The 17,559-nt window shown below is 63.1% G+C and overlaps 1 pseudogene; it reads right to left on the minus strand.

Moving 5' to 3' along the window:
* Nucleotides 1-17,358, minus strand: part of LOC125450109 (E3 ubiquitin-protein ligase BRE1B-like) — a 42,318-nt pseudogene extending 24,960 nt beyond the window's left edge.
* Nucleotides 17,359-17,559: the final 201 nt, after the last annotated feature.

Below are 17,559 nucleotides of genomic sequence, written 5' to 3' on the forward strand. Positions count from 1 at the left end.
GGGAGCGGGCCCTGTCGGAGGGTCAGTGCTGAGGGAGCGGGCTCTGTCGGAGGGTCAGTGCCGAGGGAGCGGGCTCTGTCGGAGGGTCAGTGCTGAGGGAGCGGGCACTGCCGGAGGGTCAGTGCCGAGGGAGCGGGCTCTGTCGGAGGGTCAGTGCTGAGGGAGCGGGCTCTGTCGGAGGGTCAGTGCCGAGGGAGCGGGCTCTGTCGGAGGGTCAGTGCTGAGGGAGTGGGCTCTGTCGGAGGGTCAGTGCTGAGGGAGTGGGCACTGCCGGAGGGTCAGTGCCGAGGGAGCGGGCTCTGTCGGAGGGTCAGTGCCGAGGGAGCGGGCTCTGTCGGAGGGTCAGTGCTGAGGGAGCGGGCACTGCCGGAGGGTCAGTGCCGAGGGAGCGGGCTCTGTCGGAGGGTCAGTGCCGAGGGAGCGGGCTCTGTCGGAGGGTCAGTGCTGAGGGAGCGGGCGCTGTCGGAGGGTCAGTGCTGAGGGAGCGGGCACTGTCGGAGGGTCAGTGCTGAGGGAGCGGGCTCTGTCGGAGGGTCAGTGCTGAGGGAGGGGGCACTGTCGGAGGGTCAGTGCTGAGGGAGGGGGCACTGTCGGAGGGTCAGTGCTGAGGGAGCGGGCACTGTCGGAGGGTCAGTGCTGAGGGAGGGGGCACTGTCGGAGGGTCAGTGCTGAGGGAGGGGGCACTGTCGGAGGGTCAGTGCTGAAGGAGCGGGCACTGTCGGAGGGTCAGTGCTGAGGGAGGGGGCACTGTCACAGGGTCAGTGCTGAGGGAGCGGGCACTGTCGGAGGGTCAGTGCTGAGGGAGCGGGCCCTGTCGGAGGGTCAGTGCTGAGGGAGCGGGCACTGTCGGAGGGTCAGTGCTGAGGGAGCGGGGCCCTGTCGGAGGGTCAGTGCTGAGGGAGCGGGCCCTGTCGGAGGGTCAGCGCTGAGGGAGGGGGCACTGTCGGAGGGTCAGTGCTGAGGGAGCGGGCTCTGTCGGAGGGTCAGTGCCGAGGGAGCGGGCTCTGTCGGAGGGTCAGTGCTGAGGGAGCGGGCCCTGTCGGGGGGTGGGTGAATGCACAGGAAGAGCCCAGTCGCACTCACCTTGTTGATCTCGGTCTGGGCCTCGCGCAGTTTCCGTTTGTATCGCTGCACGTCCCCCTTCAGTTGGTGGTTGTGGTTCTGGAGGCTGTTGATGAGGTGACGCATCTCCCGGTTGATTGGACCTACCGCAGAACAGACAGAGTGAATCGCGCTGGCTCGATCACACAGGCCTGTGCGGGAGTGGGCCACTGACTGAGCTTGGGCTCAATCGGGCCCTCCCGAGGCGTCAGGAAGCTCAGTCGGCCATTGGGCCCAACCCCGCCATTACCAGAGAGACCGACACCAGTGCCAGTCACTGCCAGGGACAGGGGCACACCTTTACACCTGTCCCACCTCACCCAGCACAGCGTAAAGCTCCCTCTACACTGTTCCCCCCAACCTCAATCAAACACTCCCAGGGATACCATGGGGTTAGATACAGCGTAAAGCTCCCTCTACACTGTCCCCCCAAAGACTCCCAGGCGCAGGGACAGCGCGGGGTTAGATACAGGGTCCCGCGGACAGCGGAAGGGGCGCAGGGACAGCGCGGGGTTAGATACAGGGTCCCGCGGACAGCGGAAGGGGCGCAGGGACAGCGCGGGGTTAGATACAGGGTCCCGCCCCAGCAGAAGGGGTGCAGGGACAGCGCGGGGTTAGATACAGGGTCCCGCGGGACAGCACGGGGTTAGATACAGGGTCCCGCTCCAGCGGAAGGGGCACAGGGACAGCGCGGGGTTAGATACAGGGTCCCGCTCCAGCGGAAGGGGCGCAGGGACAGCACGGGGTTAGATACAGGGTCCCGCGGACAGCACGGGGTTAGATACAGGGTCCCGCGGACAGCACGGGGTTAGATACAGGGTCCCGCTCCAGCGGAAGGGGCACAGGGACAGCGCGGGGTTAGATACAGGGTCCCGCGGACAGCACGGGGTTAGATACAGGGTCCCGCCCCAGCGGAAGGGGCGCAGGGACAGCACGGGGTTAGATACAGGGTCCCGCGGACAGCACGGGGTTAGATACAGGGTCCCGCGGACAGCACGGGGTTAGATACAGGGTCCCGCCCCAGCGGAAGGGGCGCAGGGACAGCGCGGGGTTAGATACAGGGTCCCGCTCCAGCGGAAGGGGCGCAGGGACAGCGCGGGGTTAGATACAGGGTCCCGCTCCAGCGGAAGGGGCACAGGGACAGCACGGGGTTAGATACAGGGTCCCGCGGACAGCACGGGGTTAGATACAGGGTCCCGCTCCAGCGGAAGGGGCGCAGGGACAGCGCGGGGTTAGATACAGGGTCCCGCTCCAGCGGAAGGGGCGCAGGGACAGCGCGGGGTTAGATACAGGGTCCCGCTCCAGCGGAAGGGGCGCAGGGACAGCGCGGGGTTAGATACAGGGTCCCGCGGACAGCACAGGGTTAGATACAGGGTCCCGCCCTAGTGGAAGGGGTGCAGGGACAGCGCGGGGTTAGATACAGGGTCCCGCGGACAGCACAGGGTTAGATACAGGGTCCCGCCCCAGCGGAAGGGGCGCAGGGACAGCGCGGGGTTAGATACAGGGTCCCGCTCCAGCGGAAGGGGCGCAGGGCCGGGTGCTGCCGTACCTGCTTGTTCGTTGGCCCAGGTTCTGCTCGAACTCAATGCGCAGCATCTCGTACTCCTTCCGGACCTGGGCCAGTGTGTCTTCCAGCTGAATCACCTCCGTCCGCAGCTTCTTCTGCAGGTTAAGCTCGTCGCTCTGATGGCAAGCGGCAAAGGAAACGTCAGCCGCCCACTCGCGGCACAGACCCTCAGCCACTTGTCAGCGGCGAACATCCCCGCTATGGCTCGCTCAGTCACTACTGCTCCCCGCCCCTGCCACCCCACCTGCAGCGGGGAGGTTGGTGAGCTGCTCTAGCCAACCCCCACACCCTGGGACACAGTGCTGTTAGGGACAGAAACACACGGCAGGGAAAGCGGGCGTAACGTTTCAGGCCCCAGTGGTCCTCGTGCAAAACTGATTCACTTTCCCGTCTCGTGCGGTTCTCAGGTTTTCGTGTTTAACTCACTGTCACGTCTCTTCCTGGTTCTAACCGCAACCCCCCACACCACTCCACCGACAGGATTTCCCGTGCCATCTGTTTCCTTATCCAACATCATGACTTCCCAGGTGAGCCCTACACCATGGACATGGGGGGTGTCCATGCCCCTCATGGTTTTGTAAACCTCTATCAGGTCACCCCCTCAGCCTCCAACGCCCCCAGCCTCTCCCTGTAGCTCAAACCCTCCAACATCCTTTTCCAAAGCCCTTTCGAAGTTTCACAACGTCCTTCCTCCAGCAGGGAAGGCCACGTGGATTCCGAACCCAGCTTCCTCCCCGATCACAGTCTTTGGGAAAAGGGTCGCCGCGCGCTCGAAAGCATAAATTCTGCGCTCTCTCTCTCTCTCCTCTCCCCCACCCCCCCAACAAGCCAGACATGCAGGGTTTCTCCAGCCAATCCTGGTTCTGGTTCTGTTTGTTGGGTCTTGCTGTCAGGGGAGGCTGAAGGAACAGCCAACATCGTTCGGTTTTGGTTGGGGGTGGGGAGCGGAGGGGAGGCAGAGCTTGCGAGGGGCTTGGAGGGGAGCACCGTTGCAGGTGGGTGGGAGTAACACTTCCGTCGAGCTGTGACCCACGTCCTCCAAGGACAGGGGGTGACGGGCAGACGGTCGGAGGCGCAGCTAGCTACGGAAGGGGTTGGTGGCCGCACTGGGCAAACGCCAGAGCGTCTGTGACAGTCTGCCTGCTGTCCTTGACCGGCTCAGCTCTGTGTGCTCCACCTAAGTGGCGTGCTCGAATCTCAGCTGGCATGCCCCCCGACAGAGGGGGGGCCGGCTCCTGTCTAACTCACCCACTCAATTAACACCTCCGCGTGCCCCCCCCGCCTACCCCGCTGTGTCCCTTCACACACACCCCGTGTTAATTCGGCCACGATTTCGTGACAGGTTCCCTGTAAAATTTAGGAGGAGCCTCAGCGAGTTGCTGAGGTGGGAGGGGTCTGAGGCGGCTGAAGGTGGGGGCGTTGGTCAGTGTCTCGATCAAGCGGGGTCGAAGCAGGGGGTTGGGGGAGGTTGTTGCTTCGTCCTGGGCGGTTCGAGATCCTCGAGTCTCGTTGCAGTTGATGGTCAGGGAGTCGGGCGGGGGGGGGCGGGCATTCAGTGATGGTAACACTATTGAGCATCAAGGGTTGGCAGTGGGAACCCCCAGGATGTTGATGGGGGCGGGGGGAGTGACACCATTAAACATCAAGCTGGTGGCGGGGGGTGCTGGTGGGATTCTCTTTCTGACCTTCCGATGGAAGGAAGGTGGCTGCCGGAGCGGCTGAAGGCGCTCGCAGAGACCAACGTCCCGGCTCTCCTTGCAGCCCACAGCCGCCTGGTTACGTCTCACCCAGCGACCGGCCATTCAGCCCACTTCCTCCACCCATCCCCCGCACGGTGTCCAAGTCCCTGCCCGGTGGCGCCCCCTCCAACCCCTCCCTTACCTCCATGTGCTCAATCTGTCGCAGGTGGGTGTTTTTGGTGGTGAGGAGGAGGGCTCGGGCCTCGTCTAGCTGCGTCTTCACCTGAAGGCTCTCGTTGTAGAGCAGCGAGAACTGAGACCGCAGGCACTTGTACTCAGGAGTCTCCTTGACCACCTCTTCCGGGATGTTCCGCATGTCTACCTTGAAGACGGGAAGGGAAGCAGATCCGAGTGACTCACAGCGGAGGATCGGGAGTAGTTTGGCGGGGGGAGCGCGGTGGGAAGTTGGGGGGGTCTCTCCGAAAGCCATCCCTGCACTCCAGGGGGTCGGGATCGAAGCAGGGGTTGCATGTGGATGTGGCCCGCTCCTTCTGCAATCTCAAAGGGCCCCGAGACACCAACGCAGGCCGACAGATATAAAACTATTGGTGCGGGTCGCGTTTGCTGGGCCTGAGGATCACGGAGAGCGAGCACCGCCCCCTTCTCACCCCTCACCAGAGCTAACAGCCTCCCTGCTCCAAACCTACCCACCACCCCCCCGCTTCCTGAAATGTTACACAGTTCGATAAGACCTCCCATTCGACACAACCTCTCCTCATGTGGGGGGAACCCTCTGCACCACACAGCCCCACCCCTTCTCCGGCCACTCTGCCGAATTCCCTGCCCAGTGGGGCGTTGCTAAGATGAGGGGGAGCAGAGACAAAGGTGCTCTCTTCTGAATGACGGCGCAGGCTTGGCAGGCCTGTGCTGGCCTGTTTCTGACCTTGTATGCTGTCACCGAGACTGCACATCCCCTGTAACCCTCACCCCCTCCTCCCCCAACCCAACCTCCAACCCCCGCAACCACCCACCCTCCCGAGGCTCTCACCTTCAGCTTCTCATTCTGCCGCACGGCCTCCTGCAGTTCCTGCTCCAGCTTCTCCAGCTCGGCCATGCGGCTGTTGGCCAGCTCCCTGTTCTCCTCCAGCTCGGCACTGAGCATCTCAAACTGAGGGAAATGGAGATGGGGAGGGAGAAACAGGTTAGGTGACGATGGGATTGCCGTGCGCGGCCTTGCCCCGACCCCGCGGCCAAGCCCAGCTCTCACCGCCTGCCCCGCACCCCCTCCCCCACCCGCTGCCAGCGGTCACAAAGTGGCAGCAAGCCCCCTTCGCATTTCTTTCCATTTGCAGAAATTGATTGGTGGGGCACGGGTGCTGCCGGCTGGGCCCGGCAATTATCGCCCCCATCCCTAATTGCCCCCCACTTCAGGTGCTGGGGGTGAGCTGCAGGCCATGAGCTGTGGGATAAACCACACTGCCACCGGCAGACCCCAGAGCCCTGGCGGGGAGGGAGTTCCCAGGATTTGTGGCCTGAATGGCTTTTGGGGTGGGGGGGGGGGGGGTTCCTCACACAGATGTAGTGCCAGTCTTGTGGGTGGTGGGGGTGGGGGGGCTGCTTTGTCCCTGGGATGGCGTCGAGCTTCCCGGGTGTCAGAGCTGCCCCCCCCAACCCCGTCCAGGGCGAGTGGGGAGTATTCCGTCCTCCCACTGTCCCCCACCGACCTTGCGCCTTGTCGATGCCGGGGCAGGCTTTGGGGGATGGGTCAGGAGGGGAGGTATAGCCCTGGTTTCGGCGAGAGGCAGGCCGTGCGCGCTTTCGGGAGATTTCCCACTTGGGCAGCACGCGGCAACAAACCCGAGCGCGCCAGCACCACGTGGGCACGCGGGCCTGGCAGCGCCAATCAACGCTCTCGGCTCCCTGTCGCCTCGGATCTGCCAATCAGCGCGGCATTCCCACTGCCGTTGCTGACAAAGTGCAGAATAAAGGCCCAAAACCCCACAACCCCCCACCTCTCTCCGTCGAGGACCTGAAGAAACTACAGACGGGGGTGTGTACAGCCCAGATGATCACAGTCACCAACCTTCCACCCACGGCTCGCTGCCGCAGAATGGCGGCCGATATCGTCAAAGACCCATCCCAGCCCGGTAATGACCTCCTACAGCCTCTTCCATCAGGCAGAAAGTACAGAAGGCTGAACACACGCACCAGCAGGTTCAGGAACAGCTCCTTCCCGGCCGTTATCAGCCTGCTGAACGGGCTCTCTAGCCTCAAGTACTGTAACCCGCAATGCAGCCCGTGTGCCTCATCTCTACATCCTTTGCTCGCTGAGATCTGCCTGTACTGCTCGCAAACAAAGCTTCTCAGTGTATTTCGGTACAGGGGACAATAAATTCTCTCTCTCTCTCTCACTCACCAAGAGGGACATACTGACCAGCAAATAATATCTGTCACTTACGCACTGGGCAGAAGCTCCATACCCCCACCAGCCAAACCTGCAACCGGCGTCCTTCCTTCTCCATCTCTCCCCTTGCCCTGAGGCATGGTGACCACCTCCCCCTCACCCGCAGCACAATCTGCCGTTACCTCCGAGACACACTACAACAGGGAGACTCACCAGTCACCCTACCGTACGTCAGGGACATTTCAGAGATGACCCCCGAGAACGCTCAGACCCCCGGGTGTCACCCTGCGACAGCTCCCGTCAAACGTTAGGGATCCCATACCCACACAACCAATAAAACCAGCGTAATGTACAAAACACCGTGCACGGGTCGTGAGAAACACCGCACAGGCCAAACTGGAGGAAAACTAACAACAAGGGTCCACAAACGCCGACGAGCCACCAAGAGACATGACCAATTCTCGCAGGTCTCACTACACACCGACAAAGCGGGGGCACGCATTCGACTGGGACAACACATCCACAACAGCACGAGCCAAACACAGACGTGCCAGGGAATTCCTGGAAGCCCAGTATTCCAACCGGAACTCTGTCAATAAACACGCTGAATTGGACCCCGTGAGAAAGCCGGAGGAACAGAAGCAGGCGCGGTATCAATAAATAACCAATGGGGACGGAGCACCTACGCTTCACCGGAGGCGCACTGTAGGCGTTACAAATAAACGCAGCAGCTCGGTGAGCTCATCCACCATCAATCATCTCTCTGCCGTACATCACTGTCGCAGCCGATCGTCGGATTCAATCCACTTTCTCCCCAAAGACCTTCGATCCCCTTAGCGCCCAAGGAACGATGGCTAACACCCTCTCGAAAACAATCGACGTTTCGGCCCCTACTGGAACCGCGAATTCTGATGGGTTCCCCCACTCTCTGGGTGAAGGCATTTCTCCTCATCTCACGCCAACCCTGTGTCCTTAAGCATGCAACACTCGGTTCAGGGCTCTGCTGGTCATCAGAGAGGCGACGTTCTTTCACAAGCGAGAGAGAGGGAGAGAGAGCGCAGAGAGAGGGCGGAGAGAGCGTGGAGAGGACGCAGGGAGGGCGGAGGGAGGGCAGAGAGGGCGGGGAGCACGGAGAGAGCACAGTGACTCAGCGAGCGAGAGCGACTCAGCGAGCGAGAGCGACTCAGCGAGCGAGAGCGACACAAACCCAGTGGAGGGAGAGGAAGAGGCCAGGGCTTGGCTTTTACCTTGTGTATGTTCAGCGTGATCTGCCCACCCTGAAATCCTGCTGGTCCACCAGACACGTGATAGCCAGAGTTTAACTGCAAGAGACAGAGGGAGTGCATTAGTCTAATGGCAGACGGGAGCTCACCTTGCTCTCGAGAAAGCGATACTGTGATTCCAGCTTTATAAATTCCTGCAGGGGTCCTGATCGAGGACGATGGGTGAGAGACCCTGGGGTCGGTTGGGGGGGGGGGGGGGGGGAGGTGGTGTGGTGGGGAACATGTATCGAGGGCGATGAGCGAGAGACCCAGGAGGGAGGAGGGGAGGGTGACACAGTTCGAGGGCGATGGGTGAGAGACCCTGGGGTGGGGGGGAACACGGATCAAGGGCGATGGGCGAGAGACCCCGCAGAGGGTGGAGAATACCTGCTCCAAGGCCTCGGCCAGGTGCCTGTTCAGTTTCTGCTCCCTCTTCCGCAGCTTCTCGATGTCCCACTGCAGGTCCTCAATGGTTGTCTCCATTTCAGACACCTTGGTCTCTGCTGACTGCACCTTATCTTGCAACTCGTTGTACTGGGGGGGGGGGGGGCAGGAAAACAAGATGGGAGAAGGGTGAGACTGCTGCGTCACTGGCCCCCTCCTACCCCACCCCACAAACTGTAACCACATCTCTGTCATCAGTGCACTCTCCCAGCTCGCGCACAGAGGTCCACAGCACAGAAACAGGCCCTTCGGCCCGACTTCTCCGTGTTGCCCATTCAACCGGTCCTATTCTCCTGCGTTTGGTCCAGATCCCTCCATCTCTATCCAATCTGTCCAAAGGTTTTGCATGTGACAAAATCCTACTGGCCTCCAACACTACTTCTGCGCGAAAGCACTGCCTCACAGGGACTCTTTTGTATTGTTCCACTCTCAGCTTAAACCCACCGCCCATCGTTTCAGGCTCACCTACTCTGGGCAAAATCTACCTGCCTTATCTATGCCCCACGTGTTCGTATAAATCCTTATTATAGGGTCAGGCTCCAGGGATAGAGAGTCTCCCTGTAACTCCCAAACGTTCCAGTCCAGGTAGCATCCTGCTAAATCTTCTCCTGTACTCTTTCCAACTTCACAACACCCGTTCTGTAGGAGTGTCTGATTTGCTTCAGCGCTGAGAGAGGGAGCGAGGCAGGGAGCGAGGCAGCGCGCGAGACAGGGAGCGACGGAGCGAGAGAGAGAACGTGCTTGGTTACACGGCCTTTCAGCCTCGAGATCCAGGATCTCTGTGCCCTGCTCTCCGTCACCACAGAGGCTAGAATCGCGAGCGGGCCATGTGCTTTGGGAATGGCGTTGTTCTGTGCCAGGGACATAAAATTCAGCGACACCATGTTTCCTTCCTTAAAAGGTTATTCGCAAACCAGATGGGTTTTCCGACAATCAACTCTTTAATTCCAGAGATAATGGGAACTGCAGATGCTGGAGAATTCCAAGATAATAAAATGTGAGGCTGGATGAACACAGCAGGCCAAGCAGCATCTCAGGAGCACAAAAGCTGACGTTTCGGGCCTAGACCCTTCATCAGAGAGCCGAAACGTCAGCTTTTGTGCTCCTGAGATGCTGCTTGGCCTGCTGTGTTCATCCAGCCTCACATTTTATTATCTTTAATTCCAGACTTTTTTTACTGAATTCACAATCCACTGTCTGCCAGAGCGGGATTCAAACTGGGTCAACTGTCCAGGTGTCTTTTCCTTAGGGTGGGGGGATTGCATGACACAGGGGGCATATTTTTGAGCTGAGAGATGAATGATTTCTTAGACGAAAACAACACCAGGGAAACTTTCTTTACATAGAGGGCGGTCCGTGTGTGGAATGAACTTGCTTAGGTAGTGCTAGGTGTGGGTACAATTACAGCGTTTCAAAGGAAAAGTTCGGAGGGATAGGGGCCAGGAGCAGGCAGCCGGGACCGGTTTAGTTTGGGATTACGGTCAGCACGGACTGGTTGGGCCGAAGGGTCCATTTCTATGCCGTGTCTCTTGATGACTCCAGCAACTCTAGCATGGGATTAATGGGACTGCCCTTTCTCTGCTCACCTTTCAATGGGATCTGTGGTCCTGACCGGAAGGACAGGCCATGTCTGGGGCAGCTTCTCCGTATTTTTAACGGAAAGATTTGTCCGGTGCGTGATAACGCGGTCGCTTTAAGGTGGGTAGTTTGTCCTGGTTTGTATTTCGCAGAGGCACTGGGCGGTTCGACCAAACCAGGAGGGAAAAGAGCTTGCGAGGCCCTGGGCTGTTGTTTTACAAGCTGGAACAATAGGCGCAGCCTGACCGGGTGTGGCCATCTCTCACAGAGGCAGGACTTCTGCTGTTTGTTTGCTTTTTACCTTCAGGAAGTTGCTTAAAGAAACAGGAGCTATTTATCCCTCCTCTCTTACTGGAGAAAGGGGGGGGGGGGCGGTCTCTCTCGAGGCCATACACGAAACTAAACTTCCCAACTTGCCTTTTTGCCCAACGGGTAAGTTCCTAGGATGTTACTATATTCGAACAGCAATAGTTACTGAAACTCTTGTGGCTCTAAACTATGTTCCTGCTCTGTCCCCAAGTCCTTTGAACACTTTAGTGTCTATCTCTTTCCTGGATATAACTGGCAGCTTCGAGTCTGTAGCCTGCTACAGGACAGAATTCTACACCCTCCGAGTGAAGACGTTTCTCATCTCGGTCTGAGATGGCTGGCCGAGGCCTGGGAAGGGGTTTTCACTCCCAGAGAAGTTACCTCCATCGACATCTTGTGGTGTTTCCCCTGGAGCTGCGTGGTTAGATCCTGCAGCCGTCTGTTCTCACCCATCACATCCTTGCTCAGGCACTTGCTGCAGTCCTGCAGAGTGGTGAGTTCGACTGCAACACAGACACAGAGAGAGCGAGAGAGACAGACATGGGGAGAGAGAGAGACAGACATGGGGAGAGAGAGAGACATGGACAGAGAAAGAGAGAGAAAGAGAGTGGGGAGAGAGAGACATAGAGAGAGTGTGTGTGACAGAGAGAGAAAGAGATGGGGGGGGGAGGGAGAGAGAGAGAGGGAGGGAGAGAGAGAGAGAGGGAGAGAGAGAGAGAGAGAGAGAGAGAGGGAGAGAGAGAGAGAGAGGGAGAGAGAGAGAGAGAGAGGGAGAGAGAGAGAGAGGGAGAGAGAGGGAGAGAGAGAGAGAGGGAGAGAGAGAGAGAGGGAGAGAGAGAGAGGGAGAGAGAGGGAGAGAGAGAGAGAGGGAGAGAGAGGGAGAGAGAGGGAGAGAGAGAGAGAGGGAGAGAGAGAGAGAGAGGGAGAGAGAGAGAGAGGGAGGGGAGAGAGAGAGAGGGAGAGAGACAGAGAGATAAAGACAGGCAGAGTGGGGCAGCAGGTGGCAGAGGACGACAGCAAGGGGCCAGAGGGAGAGAGTGAAAAGCAGAGAGAAAGCGAAAGACAAAAATACAAAAAGAAACAAGGAAAGAAGAAACAAAAAGAAACAGAGAGAGAAAGAAAAAGGGAGACAGAGAAATGGAAGAGAGTATATTTAATACCAAATTCTGCTGAAACAAAAGTCCCCCGTCCCTATTCCCCGTCCACGACCCCATCCGGCTGTGCCACTGCTACCCATTCCCATCCCCAATCCAGCTGTGCCCACATCCCTGTTCCCCGTCCCCGTCCCCAATCCGGCTGTGTCCCCTGTTCCCTGGTCCCGTCCTCATCCCCGATCCAGCTGTGCCCCCCATCCTCGATCCGGCTGTGCCCCTGGTCCCGTCCCCGCCCCCGATCCGGCTGTGGCCCTGGTTCCGTCCCCGATCCGGCTGTGCCCCTGGTCCCGTCCCCGATCCGGCTGTGACCCTGGTCCCGTCCCCGATCCGGCTGTGCCCCTGGTCCCGTCCCCGTCCGCGATCCTGCTGTGCCCCTGGTCCCGTCCCCGTCCCCAATCCGGCTGTGCCCCTGGTCCCGTCCCCGATCCGGCTGTGCCCCTGGTCCCGTTCCCGTCCCCGATCCGGCTGTGCCCCGGTCCTGTACCGTCCCCGATCCGGCTGTGCCCCCGGTCCCGTCCCCGATCCGGCTGTGCCCCCGGTCCCGTCCCCGTCCCGGCTGTGCACCCGGTCCCGTCCCCGTCCCCGATCTGGCCGTGCCCCCGGTCCCGTCCCCGATCTGGCCGTGCCCCGGTACCGTCCCCGTCCCCGATCCGGCCGTGCCCCAGGTCCCGTCCCCGTCCCCGATCCGGCCGTGCCCCAGGTCCCGTCCCCGATCCGGCCGTGCCCCCGGTCCCGTCCCCGATCCGGCCGTGCCCCCGGTCCCGTCCCCGACCCGATCCGGACGCGGCCCCGGTCCCGTCCCCGACCCGATCCGGACGCGGCCCCGGTCCCGACCCGTCCCCGATCCGGACGCGCCCCCGGTCCCGTCCCCGATCCGGCTGCGCCCCCGGTCACGTCCCCGTCCCCGATCCGGCTGTGCCCCCGGTCCCGACCCGTCCCCGATCCGGCTGTGCCCCCCATCCTCGATCCGGCTGCGCCTCTGGTCCCCTCCCCGTCCCCGATCCGGCCGTGTCTCCTGGTTCACTCCCCGTCCCCGATCCGGCCGTGTCTCCTGGTTCACTCCCCGTCCCCGATCCGGCCGTGTCTCCTGGTTCACTCCCCGTCCCCGATCCGGCCGTGTCTCCTGGTTCACTCCCCGTCCCCGATCCGGCCGTGTCTCCTGGTTCACTCCCCGTCCCCGATCCGGCCGTGTCTCCTGGTTCACTCCCCGTCCCCGATCCGGCCGTGCCCCTGGTCCCGTCCCCGTCCCCGATCCGGCCGTGCCCCCGGTCCCGTCCCCGTCCGTGATCCGGCCCTGCCCCCGGTCCCGTCCGCGATCCGGCCGTGCCCCCGGTCCCGTCCCCGATCCGGCCGCGCCCCCGATCCCGTCCCCGATCCAGACGCGCCCCCGGTCCCGTCCCCGACCCGGACGCGCCCCCGGTCCCGTCCCCGACCCGATCCGGACGCGACCCCGGTCCCGTCCCCGTCCGCGATCCGGCCCTGCCCCCGGTCCCGTCCGCGATCCGGCAGTGCCCCCGGTCCCGTCCCCGATCCGGCCGCGCCCCCGATCCCGTTCCCGTCCCCGATCCGGACGCGCCCCCGGTCCCGTCCCCGACCCGATCCGGACGCGGCCCCGGTCCCGTCCCCGACCCGATCCGGACGCGGCCCCGGTCCCGACCCGTTCCCGATCCGGACGCGCCCCCGGTCCCGTCCCCGTCCCCGATCCGGCTGCGCCCCCGGTCACGTCCCCGTCCCCGATCCGGCTGTGCCCCCGGTCCCCGACCCGTCCCCGATCCGGCTGTGCCCCCCATCCTCGATCCGGCTGCGCCTCTGGTCCCCTCCCCGTCCCCGATCCGGCCGTGTCTCCTGGTTCACTTCCCCGTCCCCCGATCCGGCGTGTCTCCTGGTTCACTCCCCGTCCCCGATCCGGCCGTGTCTCCTGGTTCACTCCCCGTCCCCGATCCGGCCGTGTCTCCTGGTTCACTCCCCGTCCCCGATCCGGCCGTGCCCCCGGTCCGGCCGTGCCCCCGGTCCCGTCCCCGTCCCCGATCCGGCCGTGCCCCCGGTCCCGTCCCCGTCCGCGATCCGGCCGTGCCCCCGGTCCCGTCCCCCGATCCGGCCGCGCCCCCGGTCCCGTCCCCGTCCCCGACCCGATCCGGACGCGGCCCCGGTCCCGAACCGTCCCCGATCCGGACGCGGCCCCGGTCCCGACCCGTCCCGTCCCCGATCCGGACGCGGCCCCGGTCCCCGACCCGTCCCCGATCCGGACGCGCCCCCGGTCCCGTCCCCGTCCCCGATCCGGCTGCGCCCCCGGTCACGTCCCCGTCCCCGATCCGGCTGCGCCCCCGGTCACGTCCCCGACCCGATCCGGCTGCGCCCCGTCCCCCGATCCGGCTGTGCCCCCCATCCTCGATCCGGCTGCGCCCCTGGTCCCGTTCCCGTTCCCGTTCCCGTCCCCGATCCGGCTGCGCCCCCGGTCACGTCCCCGTCCCCGAGCCGGCTGCGCCCCCGGTCCCGACCCGTCCCCGATCCGGCTGCGCCCCCCATCCTCGATCCCGGCTGCGCCCCCGGTCCCGTCCCCCGTCCGCGATCCGCTGCGCCCCCGGTCCCGTCCCCCGTCCGCGATCCGGCTGCGCCCCCCGGTCCCGTCCCCGTCCGCGATCCGGCTGCGGCCCCCGGTCCCGTCCCCCGTCCGCGATCCGGCTGCGCCCCCGGTCCCGTCCCCCGTCCGCGATCCGGCTGCGCCCCCGGTCCCGTCCCCGTCCGCGATCCGGCTGCGCCCCCGGTCCCGTCCCCGTCCGCGATCCGGCTGCGACCCCGGTCCCGTCCCCGTCCGCGATCCGGCTGCGCCCCAGGTCCCGTCCCCGTCCGCGATCCGGCTGCGCCCCAGGTCCCGTCCCCGTCCGCGATCCGGCTGCGCCCCAGGTCCCGTCCCCGTCCGCGATCCGGCTGCGCCCCAGGTCCCGTCCCCGTCCGCGATCCGGCTGCGCCCCAGGTCCCGTCCCCGTCCGCGATCCGGCTGCGCCCCAGGTCCCGTCCCCGTCCGCGATCCGGCTGCGCCCCAGGTCCCGTCCCCGTCCGCGATCCGGCTGCGCCCCTGGTTCCTCCCCGTCCCCGTCGCGATCCGGCTGCGCCCCTGGTCCCGTCCCCGTCCGCGATCCGGCTGCGCCCCTGGTCCCGTCCCCCGTCCGCGATCCGGCTGCGCCCCTGGTCCCGTCCCCGTCCGCGATCCGGCTGCGCCCCTGGTCCCGTCCCCGTCCGCGATCCAGGCTGCGCCCCTGGTCCCGTCCCCCGTCCGCGATCCTGCTGCGCCCCTGGTCCCGTCCCCGTCCGCGATCCTGCTGCGCCCCTGGTCCCGTCCCGTCCGCGATCTGCTGCGCCCCTGGTCCCGTCCCCGTCCGCGATCCTGCTGCGCCCCTGGTCCCGTCCCCGTCCGCGATCCTGCTGCGCCCCTGGTCCCGTCCCCGTCCGCGATCCTGCTGCGCCCCCTGGTCCCGTCCCCGTCCCCGAATCCGGCCGTGCCCCCGGTCCCGTCCCCCATCCCCGATTCGGCCTGTGTCCCCGGTCCCGTCCCCGTCCCCGATCCAGCTGTGCCCCCCATCCTCGGTCCGGCTGTGCCCGTCCCCCGACCCCCATCCCCATCCGGCTGTGCCCCTGGTCCCGACCCGTCCCCCATCCCTGTTTCCCGTTCCCATCCCTGATCCGGCGGTGTCCCCCATCCCCATCCCTGTCGATATGGGGCTCTGGGGATGGTGCAGGGCAGTGGGATTAGTTTCAGAATTGATACAGGGCTTTGGGGGGTGGGGGGGTGCTGGGAGTGAGAAATAAGTAGAATGGTGGGTGGGAGAGTAGGGGGATGAGGGTCTGTACTCTGTGCTTGGAGTGACCATCTCACCCTCACTGTTGATTTTCTGACACAGGTCCTCAATGCGACGGTGAAGCTTGTCGAAAACTTCCACGATTCTCGCCACCCCCGCTTTCTTGGAGAAGGCCATGCGATCCTGTAGCTGTAACTCTATCTCCTCACTGCTGCTGCTGGCCAGAGTGGCCAGGAACGATAAGGCTGCTCATTCAGTTCCTCTTCACCAGGTGGCACAGGCAGTGGCCTGGGCTCCAGCTCTGGGGGTGGGGGTGGGCGTTGGGGGAAGAGACAGTCATGACATTGGCATAGTCCCGGCGCCAACCCTCCGACAGCGCCCGCTCCCTCGGCGCCGACCCTCCGACAGCGCCCGCTCCCTCGGCGCCGACCCTCCGACAGCGCCCGCTCCCTCGGCGCCGACCCTCCGACAGCGCCCGCCTCCCCTCGGCGCCGACCCTCCGACAGCAATGGCACTCCCTCAGCACCCGACCCTCACCTTTCTCAGGCTCCCCATCGTCCTGGGTGTCTGGGGGCTCATCGGATTCTGGGGGCCCGGTTCCCTCCGGCTTCCTCGTTGCTGGTTGGAGGCTCCTCACGAGGAGAATCGTAGCGATGTAGCAGAACCTGCACGTTCTCATCCAGCTGAGAACGGGGCAGCAAAAAGCGGAGGGAGGTGAGGGGGAGCAGAGTGCAGAGAGGGCGGGGGGGGGGGAGGTGGGGGAGAGGACGAGGGGTGGGTGGGAGGGCGAGGGGTGGGGTGGAGGGTGGCGAGAGGGGAGGGGGTGTGACAGTCGGCATGCAGAGAAGGACAGTGGGAGCGCAGAGAGAGGCACACACACACAAACAGAAAAGAGAGGGTCAGTCAGTCAGTAATGGCAGGGAGATGGGACTCTGAGGGTGGAGGTAGAGCTGGGCACAGAGGGGAGACTATGGGCAGAACGCCGGAGACAACAGCCAGATTGAGGTGGTACTGGTGCGAGCAATGGGCAGAGTTGGCACATGGTTTGAGCAGGGTGAGGTGGAACGTGGACCGAGAGAGAGAGTCTGCGCGAGGTTGGGGTGGAGCAGCAGTTACATGGAAACTGTGGCACGGGGTATCTGCTCAGGGCGTGAGGGGAGGCAGAGTGGGTGTGCGGAAGGGGGAGAATGAGCGAGAAAGCAAGTGTGCAAGAGAGCGAGACAGAGATAACGTGAGAGACAGGAAAGGAGCGAGACAGCAAGTGTGTGAGAACAAGAGCAAGCATGAGAGAAACAGTGAGCAAGCATGCATGAGAGAGACAGAGCGTAAGCGAGCAAGACAGTGTGAGTGGGAGAGCATGAGGAGTGAGCGAAAGACAGAGACAGCATGAGAGAGTGAGAATGGGGGGGCGGGGCGACAGAGAGAGAGAAGGGGGAAGAGAGAGAGAGAAGGGAGAGAAAGACAGAGAGACAGCGCACGAGGGAGCTTGGTGTGATTCCAAGGGTGGGACTGGGGGACACAGCCGGATGGGGGGACGGAGAGGGGACACCACACTGAGAGACAGACCTGGTCCAGTAGCGGTTGACGATGAGCAGGGTGGCATCGTCAGTAGCTTGACGTTTCTCCAGCTTCTCAATGCGTTCGCGCAGCTCATCCTCTATGGCCTGCCTCTGCTCCAGCCTCTCGGCCAACTTCTTGTTCTTGAACTGGAGCACCTTCAGGTCCATCTCCTCCTGGGGTGTGGGGAGTGGGGCGGAAATCACAGACACACAAAGACACTGGATTGGGCCAGATAGCCTCAGAATAACTTCCTCCAGGAGAAACAGCCCTTCACCCACTCTCTCAGATACCCTTCTCACCCAAGTACATTGGACTTGGAGGACCTCATCGCCATGAGTGGATGGATGGATGGAAGGGAGGGAGATATGGAATCTGCCACCTCTGCCTGGAGTGAACCCTGGGCTTGGCTCCCCTGTCAGGTACCATTTCACACTGTGACCAATTTTAAGGGGCTTTCTAAAAGATGCTACGATCTCGCCCTGCCTGACAAAAGGGACGGCACTGTGGCTCAGTGGTTAACACTGCAGCCTCACAGCACCAGGGACCCGGATTCGCTTCCAGCCTCGGGCGACTATCTGTGTGGAGTCTGCACATTCTCCCGTGTCTGCGTGGGTTTCCTCCCACAGTCCAAAGATGTGCGGGCTAGGTGGGTTGGCCAGGCTAAATTGTCCGTAGTGTTTAGGGGTGTGTGGGTTATAGGGGGA

Source organism: Stegostoma tigrinum, chromosome 50, assembly GCF_030684315.1.
Source record: "Stegostoma tigrinum isolate sSteTig4 chromosome 50, sSteTig4.hap1, whole genome shotgun sequence".
Taxonomy (NCBI): domain Eukaryota; kingdom Metazoa; phylum Chordata; class Chondrichthyes; order Orectolobiformes; family Stegostomatidae; genus Stegostoma; species Stegostoma tigrinum.